Source organism: Centroberyx gerrardi, chromosome 17 (assembly GCF_048128805.1).
Source record: "Centroberyx gerrardi isolate f3 chromosome 17, fCenGer3.hap1.cur.20231027, whole genome shotgun sequence".
In the NCBI taxonomy this organism is placed as follows: Eukaryota; Metazoa; Chordata; class Actinopteri; order Beryciformes; family Berycidae; genus Centroberyx; species Centroberyx gerrardi.
Window position 1 is genome coordinate 17,460,617 of NC_136013.1, and position 9,616 is coordinate 17,470,232.

Consider the following 9,616-nt stretch of genomic DNA (forward strand, 5'->3'; position numbering starts at 1 on the left):
CAGCCTTAAAAGTTCATGAGACCCAATTCCATGCCAATACATTCTGATCCAGCAAAATCCTGCCTTCCCTGGTCCCATAAATACCGTGGATGCCATGCCCCTCCAGTTCATAACCCCGATCCCACTGGCGCTTCGTTCCCTCTTTTAATAATTATCCTCTTCACTCCCATTAGTAGGACTCTCGCTGGCAAATTACCCGCACTTCTCAGGGGTTTGCAAACGCCACAGCTGTCAACGCGGTGGTACCCAGGGCGTAAATAAAGCGCCGCTCAGGAATCCAACACCGCCCTGGCAGCCTCCATGTTAGCGCACGTCGGCAAGTTGTCACTTGTTAAAAACAATACAGGAGAAGTTTGGAATGTCAGCCGTCTTTTTTCCTGGCTACGAGGTTGTTAATTTATGCAGTGCTGATGGCATCTATTTGGCCCATTTGAGGCCTAGCCGCAAGATTAAACACTTGAGATGCTACCTTGTGGGGTGGTCCGATTTCAGATGACTCATGTGGTTAACCTGAAATACAATACCCACAATTCCTCACTCTTAAACTAATGCCACCTGTTGAGATGCCATGAAAGGGCTTTCACTTCTATCGCTCCCTTTTTTCTCTCCCCCAAATCTTTCATTCTGTTCCCCCCTATCTGTACTCTCCTATTCTCTTTTTTTCCCTTTCTTCTCCTCGTTCTATTCTCTCCTTTCTTTTCTTCTGTATGGCTTAAGCTGTGTGTGTCTCTGTGTCAGGCCTTCTATGGGGGCAGTGCTGGCAGAACAACAAAGCCCCAGGACGCACACACGCAGCCTCGATACACACTGTATTCAATTAACTCCGCGCACTCAAAAGCATTTCCACACACGCACACACCCAAGGAAGACAGGCATACACAAAAAACACACACACACACACACACACACACACACAGAGACAATCCCCTGCTGACAGATCTCACACTACCCTCACCCACGCAGTCTGAGCTCCACTTCACAGTGCGAGTGTATGACAGATCTGCGCCGTCTTAAAACATTCCCGACCATTTCCTCTAGGTCTCATCACAGAGGTTTTCTCTCCCTCTCCCTGCGTCGCTCCTCGCCGATCCCCCACAGCTCAGGAAGCACAAAGAGAAGATGATAAGCTTTCAATTAGGCCGGGCTCAGGGGAATTTTCCAGCTGTCTTCACACACTCCGTGAGATTGACTCTCCGGGTTCACATGTGGGGAGCAGAGGAGCGCTCATCTGGCTCGGCCTTTGTCATGGACGTACATGAGCCGCTTCCCCCCCCCCCCCCCCCCCCCCCCCGCCACCCCACCCCTGTCTCCGCTGCTGTTCCCGCTATGCCGCCCTTCTTCCTAAAATTGTAACTCTCCAGGAAGAGGGGGAAGACTGCGCCGGGATGAGGCCGCTTGTCTGGATGTAATTGTCGTCAGAGGCATGATGAATTGGTTTATAAGACGGCGGGCAGTTGCTTTCTAAATGGATGAAATATAAAAGAGAACTGTAATTGTGATCAAACATAAAAACAGAACTGGGGAAAAACTAAAACAGTGAGGATCATTGAAGAGAAAATACTTTGTAAAGTGAATCATTTAATCTGATGAACGCCACAGTGGCCTTGCATGATCCCTGTTGATTTTTTTTTTCTTTCGACAAAACCAAGCCTTGTCCCTCTTCCTCCTCTACACCCTCATTCAAACTCCTCTTCACCTCATCAGCTGGTAAATGGCAATTAACCAAGGATGTTTTACAGGAAAATAAAAATGCTATTTATAAATGCAAACTGGGAGACAGAGAGTGAGACAGAGAAACAGAGAGAAAAAATGAGCGAGAGAGAGGCAGAGAGAGAGAGAGAGAGAGAGAGGGAAAAGTCTTTTGGAAAGAGCACAGGATCGTTAAAGCCCTCTTATTTCTCATGAACACAATATCCCGCGTCGCCGCTGCGGTACCTGCATACGAAACCCATTAGGGCCTATTCTGGAGCCGCTGACCTCTCCTCCCCAGAACCCGTGAGAAGGAGCGGGCTAGAACCGGTTTGTTGGGTGCCTGGTACGCGACCAGAGGTCTATTTTCTAACCGGACTGGTGGTGGGAAAAGAGGCTGCCGTCCAAAATCAGGGTTCCCACAGATTGACCGAGAAACACAGGGGCCAGGGGCTACGAAAACCGCGAGAGCTGTGATGCAACCGTTCTCACACTGGCGACTACTGCTGCCTCGCGGACGGGGGGAGCAGGATGGGGAAGGAGAGATGAGGAGGAGGGAAAGAGAGAGAGAGAGAGAGAAGAAAAGATGGGGGGATGAGGGAAAAAGGGGAGTTAAGATGGAGCGGTACCCTCCCAGTTCAGAGGAATCCCAGTGAAGGTAGTTTCTCATCCAGCGTGGGTCTACAGAGACCGATCTGTGTTGCTCCACACCAGGCGCGGCTCCCAGTTCCCACAGTGGAGCACCTCTCCATGGAGCCAGCACTCCGTTCCCGCTCGTACCCAGAGGATCGCTGAGAGCCTCCGAGAAGCACTCGCAGACACAGTCCCACTATCAGGTCCATCTAGAGAGCCGCCACCATAAAGTTAAGGTCAACCATCATGGGGTGTGAGATTAGGACTGGCTGTGCAACCCCAGAAAGTTCAGACATGATGAGCAGAAGAGGGGAAACAATGATTAGTTTAAGCTTTAAGCTTTTGTTTCAGCATCACTGTATTAAGTGTTAAGATCTTGTTTTCCTTGAAACAAGTGAAAAAAATTTGACAGTAGGGTGAGATCGTTTCACTCATTTCCGCCCTTTTCCAGAATTTTATTGAATCAAGCGACAATATCTTGATGTAAGGCATATCACTCCATTAGTATCAAGATATAGCACTTTCTTGTGATCAACCGTTTTTACTTTTCAATGAATGTACAATCCACTACGTACAACAACAAATGAACAATATGCCATCACCTCCCGCAATCCCCACCCATCTTCACACACTCCCACATACACAGATACACACAGAAATTGAAATAATGCAAAGGTCTTTGATATTCTTAATGGCTACAGTTGATTCAAGATCATTCAAGTTGATTTGCATTGGAAACAACAAAATTATCTCACACTATTATTTTTACTTGTTTTAAGAAAAGATTAAGATTTGAAGACTCAGTACTAGACAGCGTGGCTTGCTGAGATGGATATTTCCGTGCACCAACGCAAAGAAAAATTCTGCATTTGCTATTGTTTACGTGGTAGCAGCCATACAGAGAGCCATCCTTATATTGCTGATCATAACAAGACCAAGCTGGAAACAATCTGCTGAACCTAGGGTGAGTCGTCCTTCTCCACTCATCTAGTCATTGGAAACCAAGAAATGTAAATGAGTCAAAACCAGAGACAGGCCTTTATAGTAACCCAACAGACCACTGCATGGCGGTGGACCTGTGGCCCAGACCATGGTTAGGGGATATTCTGGCTAAGACCACAACAGCTAACTTTCATTCTGATCTCCTAATGGGTTGGATTTAGATTCTTCTTGTTACATAATAACCACAGCTTTTCTGTGTCTAACCAATCTGCCCCTAATTTGATTACATGTTCGGGAAAGAAAGTAGAACATTTGATACGAGGGAATAATATCTTGTAGTGTTTCGGGACTTTTAGTTGATCGGAATAATAAAATGCCATGCTTTTCAAAGTTTGATTTAGATTTTATGCTCCTGTACTTGCGCTTTAGCAGTGCAGTGAACCAAGATATTTACTAAAGAGATGCAGAAAAAAAGCAGTTTCCCAGAAACAATGACAGTTGTTTCCCATAGATTCATGAGAATTGATACACACACTGCCCTTTTCTTTCTCACAGAGAAAATCTGAATAACAATCTGTACATGTGAACAGTTTCCTCTATAAAACAGGAAATTAACACACACACATACACACACACACAGACACACACACAAACACGCACACACACACACACACACACACACACACCACACACTGTATCGCTCTGCCAGGCAGGCAGGCTCTTGGAGGGAGCCTCCCCCGTCACGGTGGGGTCCTGAGTGGGGGGGGGGCGGCAAGGCGAGAAGGGGAAACGGGGATCCCTGTGGACCAGGTCTCTGTTCACTTCCTGCTTTGAGTAGGGAACACGCTAAATTGGCAGTTCACATAGGCCTACACGCTTTCTATCTTTTCTATCTTTCTTTACTTTTTTCATCCATGTGCGCAAGCAGTGAGTAAAATGAGGATGATTGCTTAAGTCTGTTTTGGATCACGTGGGAACATGAGCGGTCCTTGAAAGCTTGTGTCCTCTTTTCCCTTCTAGTTTCCAGTATCTGCTTGGGAAGCAGCGACGTCAGACACAATGCACGCTGAATTGTTTTGTCTCTTAAAACTCTGTCCCTCTAAATGTAAATGCCGTTCCAGGGCTGGCCTACACACTTCATGACTAATATCCTTTCACCAGTGAGAGTTCATGTGGCTGTAATGAAATCGGTGAAAACCACTGGAGCGCCGCAGAGCTGCAGCCTCCACTAACCTATAAACCTCCAGATATCAGACAGAGCAACAATGACAAAAACATCTTCTCCCTCACTTTCTCATGCGTTGGTGTCACTAAACACGAGAGCATTACTATAAAAAACGTGTCTGCATCGTTCTCATATAATCATTCTTTCCATAACAGTTGTTTTTATTGCTGTTGCTATTCTGGTGCTTTGATCAGCAAACATCGTCATCAAGACAACTGGAGTCCTGCCCAAATAAATCAAGTTACTGGTGACACCCAATGGTGGCAGGTACTTCCTTGTCGGTGTTGGGACAGGTGAGCAGACTGTATCGCTTTGGTGTTTATGCCTGCAGTCTGCAGTGTGTGTGGCGGTGTTACACACCCCCACGTCTGGCCATGGCTGCCCCGCAGGCCTCTCCTAACCAGTTCCCATGGTCCCATGCTTCCACTATAGCGACTATGGACGTCCTCAGGGGGGAACCTCCCACTCACTGGTTTGTTTTCATCCTTAATGGGAGATCATCTTACACTCTTTTTGGGTGTGTGCGCCTGTGAGTGAAGCAACGGGTTTGTGTGTGTGTGTGTGTTTTCTTGTTTTCTCTGTGTTCACCTGCGACGACAAAGGCATGTCACTGAGTGTGTGTCTATGTGTGTGTTTACGCACATGCTTACAGCAAACATACATGTGTATATGTGTGGTGGTCTGTAGACACCAGACACCTTGATATCATGCTCCTTTTTGTTTTTGCCCATGAGGCACAGAGGAAGATGAAGGAAGAAAAATATCTTTTGAGTGGCTGGCGACGTCTGTTAGGGAGCATTCATATTTAGGAATAATTGCTTTTAAGTGCTGAGATAAAACAGCCAAATGGGCCGTGGAACAAAGAGGGCTTGTGGGGGGATGGAAAATGAAGCATTTACATTCAGGGCCTGGTAATGAGGGGATTTTCCTGAGATGACAGTGAGGAGGAGGATCAGAGAGAGACGGAGGGAGGGAGACTGAGGGAGAGAGAGGTAAAAGAGAGAAAATATCTCAGACCAGGGGGTGGCAATTACAGCGCTGATCCCAGACAAGCTTTTTGGCTGTAAAGATGGCCTCAGACTGTGACACGCTCACGCACCGGCCAAGGGATCACACACACATGCATGCACACACGTAAGTCCGGCACGCATGCACACACACACACACACACACACACACACACTTCATCCTGAACCCAGTTTGAAGCCTACAGGTGTTTGTGCTTTGAGAGAGGCCCTATACTGTACCTCTGCAGGGGCTTGTGCAGCGGAGCGAGCCAGAGGAGGATTTGGGCTGTGGGGCGTCTTGGCTGATTCAGCCACATTGTGAGGTGCGGCCTTCTGGCGGGGCAGTCGCAGCGGGGCACAGCAGACCTGAGCACAAACACAGCCATTACTCAAAAACCATCCGTCAAACAGATCCACAAGGGAGCTAACTCCATCAATCTCACTCACTGACGCAGAGAGAGGAACAAATTATTGATGACACTGAGAAGGATTAACATGAGTAGGTGGACTTAAATTTAGCTGGTGAGCTAGGTGACTGGGTCGGATGCTTTCAGGAGATATTTATTGCTTTTACCATACAGTGTAAAAACAGTTTTCACCCTGTGTTTGCTGAAAAGTGCCATTCCATTCCACTCCACAGCCACTCCATATTTTGCCAAGGAGTGGCCCTGCAGTTTTCTTTTTGTGGTTTTTGGAAATGCCCCCACTTTTCCGGCCCTGCTCCAATTTTCTTTAAATACAACCGTAATTGGTTTGATTTCCTACCTCCGGCCTGGTGGCGGGGGGGGGCAGAGAGGGGCGGTGGGGGGAAGTGGGGGGCAGGCAAAGGGGACCCAGCCCACGGCAGGCGATCGGCACGCTTGGGTGGCAATACAGTCTGGGCCTCAATGCCAGCACTACCATTCCCCTGTTTAAAGGCTGTTTATGGGCAGAATCTGGAAGCCCATCACTGGAAACTGACATAAATCAGCACAGCAAACCTCCACACACACACTTACACACACAGCCACACACACACACAATACTCTGAAATATCAGTATCTGACACCATTTACCTGAGAGTGTCTGAATCATAAACATGCACACATCATAATTCCACCCCCCCCCCCCACCCCCCAAACTTCTCTCTGTTTCTCTCACACACATCTATCACACCCCCGCCAACATATCTTGCGACATTATCACAAAGGCATTCCTGCCTCCAAATCAAAACCAGTCTCCTTACAAAAAGCCTTTTCTTTGTGATTTCTTTCACGGGCAGGCAGACAGAAAGGAGTGTGAGTGTGCCGCTCATCAGGCAGGCGTGAGTAATCAAACAGGAAATAAGACGTAGCGTCTGGGAGAGGCCAAGCAGGGCCCTACTGATCTGCAGCCAGCTCATTGTTCTGGCCTTCTATTGTTTCCTGCTTGGTTGGCAGACCAGAGAGCAGCCAGCCAATAAGCAGCTAGCCTGGATCTGTCCATGTCTGCACGGCAGGCTGACAGCGTGGGCAGAGACTACCTGTGGAGTAATGATGGAGTAAGAGGGTGGGGGGGTGATGAGGGTGGGGGGGTGATGGGGGTGATGGGGGTGGGCAACGGCACCTCTGAGATATGCCTCAAGTGAAACTGATGGCGATATGGTAATCCTGCAAAATCATTGCCAACAAATGAATCGGTGTGAGGAGGGAACAAAGATGAAAGGGAGGGGATGTGAGAAAGCCTCGCAGGTATCAAAACATAATGACACACACTCTATTACAGCGTTATGTCAAATTGAGACAGGTCCGCAAGTCTTTGATAGAGCACCACACTTGCCTGTCTTGTGAAATCCGATGACCTGTTGGCAATCCGATCACTTAACAATGAGAGATCAAAGTCTGTGTGTTATTTATGAGAAACATGCAAGTGTGTTGTGAGGGTAGGAGTAAAAACACTCAATCTTTTCCATTAGAGGTCTATGTCCCCGTCTCAGTTACACATACGTTTCCATTCAACTCACAGGTGAATTCTGAGTTCACTTTTCAGATCTTTACCTACTAATTTCTGACTCAAACTTATTGATAATTATAGTTTGCATAAAAATACTTTTGATGGAAACCAAGCGACTGAGGGTGAAACCTACAGATTTCAAGCTGACTTAATTAACTGCCTTCAGAGGCCACAGTTAGAGGGCCTCAAAGACTAGGGAGAGAATGGCACACACACACACACACACACACACACACACCTCCTGATGAGTGAGCAGGCCAAGTGCGCGTGGGGGAAACTGGATCTGCACGTTGAAAAGTCTCAGTCTGGGGTAGAGGAGGTGTTGATTTTTGCTGTAACCAGCGGCAACCCAGAAAGGACCTGTTATGGTGAGGCCAGGGCCAACAGAGCCTTTTAATATGGGATGGGGAGAGAACGGAGGAGTTTGTCTTCTTTATGATGGCTGGAAAAAACAGACGCATTTCCAACCAAAGCAGGGTCCCGGGGCATGCGGTCCAGCCGCAGAAGAAATGGACCCAGGAGGCTTCCGTAGCCCCACGAGTCTCCTGAGCGCTGGTGCAGAGAGAACACAGGGACTCTTCCAAAAATGGCACAAACGCACGCACGCACGCACATACACGCGCGTACACACAGCACGCCGCTTTCCCGGCAAGCGACAGTCGTCTCTGTGGAAAAATACGGTCACAGATGCATTAAGGCCCAGGAGTTTGAGGGATTGCAGGGACACAGCGGCTCTAGAGACAGACCAGGAGGAAACACACCACACAATATCCAGCATGCAGAGGGGTTTGTTGGGCAAGATGGGTCAGTGGAGCGCCATACGCCTACAGGCTGCAGGGAGAGGGTCGGCCTAATGTGATTTGGGCTCATGTATGAAATACAGGTGGAGTATTATGTGCGTGTGCGTGCATGTGATTGTGTGTGTGTGTGTGTGTATTTGGGCACGAGTGTCGACACGCATACATATTAGATATGTGCACCCTCTCTGCATATCAACCCTTGCCAGCGTGTGTACCATCAAAGCCAGACCTACTCGATAATTACCGTGATTTGAAACAGTGTAGGCCACAGCGCCTTTCTCCGCAACCGAGAGGGACCTCGCTCCTAATAAACAACTTTTATAAAAACAAGATGGCTCGAGAAGCAGAACCAGACAGCAGCCCAACAACAAAAAACCAACACAGCTCCCCAAAACCCAACCCGCTCTGCCTTTCATGCTGGGCCAGGCCTGCGGTTCTGGTGCCATATAACACCGAACGAACTTACAGCCCCAGCTCCTACTGAGCCTCTCCCCCGGTGCCGAGCCACGGCTCTCTCCTCGTTAAGGCAAGTGAAGCCCACCAGTGTTCAGCGCTCCTGTCATTCCTTCAGAGGGCTGTCAGTGTGAGGCAGGGCATTTACTGCAACACGTCCAAGGACATTACCAGTTTACTGGGTGAGCGAGGCCACAGCTTTCACTGCTCCATGGAACAAATTTCCAAGAGTCTAAAAGCTAATCTGGCCCAGAGTTTACCAATAGCATTGTAGTCCAATCAACTTTCAGTGGTACTAAGATGACCTCAATGCTGAGATACCTTCAGTAAACCAGCCCCTTGGCTTTGAGCTGTCTGCATGTGCTGCGTGCTTCCTGATGTTCTGGCAGGCTGGAGCAGTAACACTGACGGTCTTATTAATGCTTAAAGCATTCTGACAGACCCTCTTGTTACTTACTTAAACCATGCCGCCTGCAACGACCTAATGGAGGTCTAAAAGCCATTAGGCCAGAGGGCTCGCCTTAGCCGACACAAGCCACGCACACTGTCTGTGAAGGAGTAGCTAAGGGCAATCAATACATCTCCCCTCTTCCTCCTCCTCCTGTTCTCCTCCAGTGTTAATTCTGAATGTCATAGCATCCACTATGGCTGCTGGCGAGTAAAGAGACACTTTAGATCAGAGAGAAACCGGGGGCGGAGGGCCAGCACCTGCAGTGTGGGCAGAGATCATACATTACCATTATAATGTAGATTGCAGGTGAATTGCCTTTTGCTCTAGGCTTTTCTACTCAGTTGTGTCTACTGTACTCTAATGTCTAGTCTTACCAGCTTGCCACTGCTTCTCTACATTCGACTTGTTTTTCCCCCCACTGTGCACTTCAGCTGTCTTCGCCAGT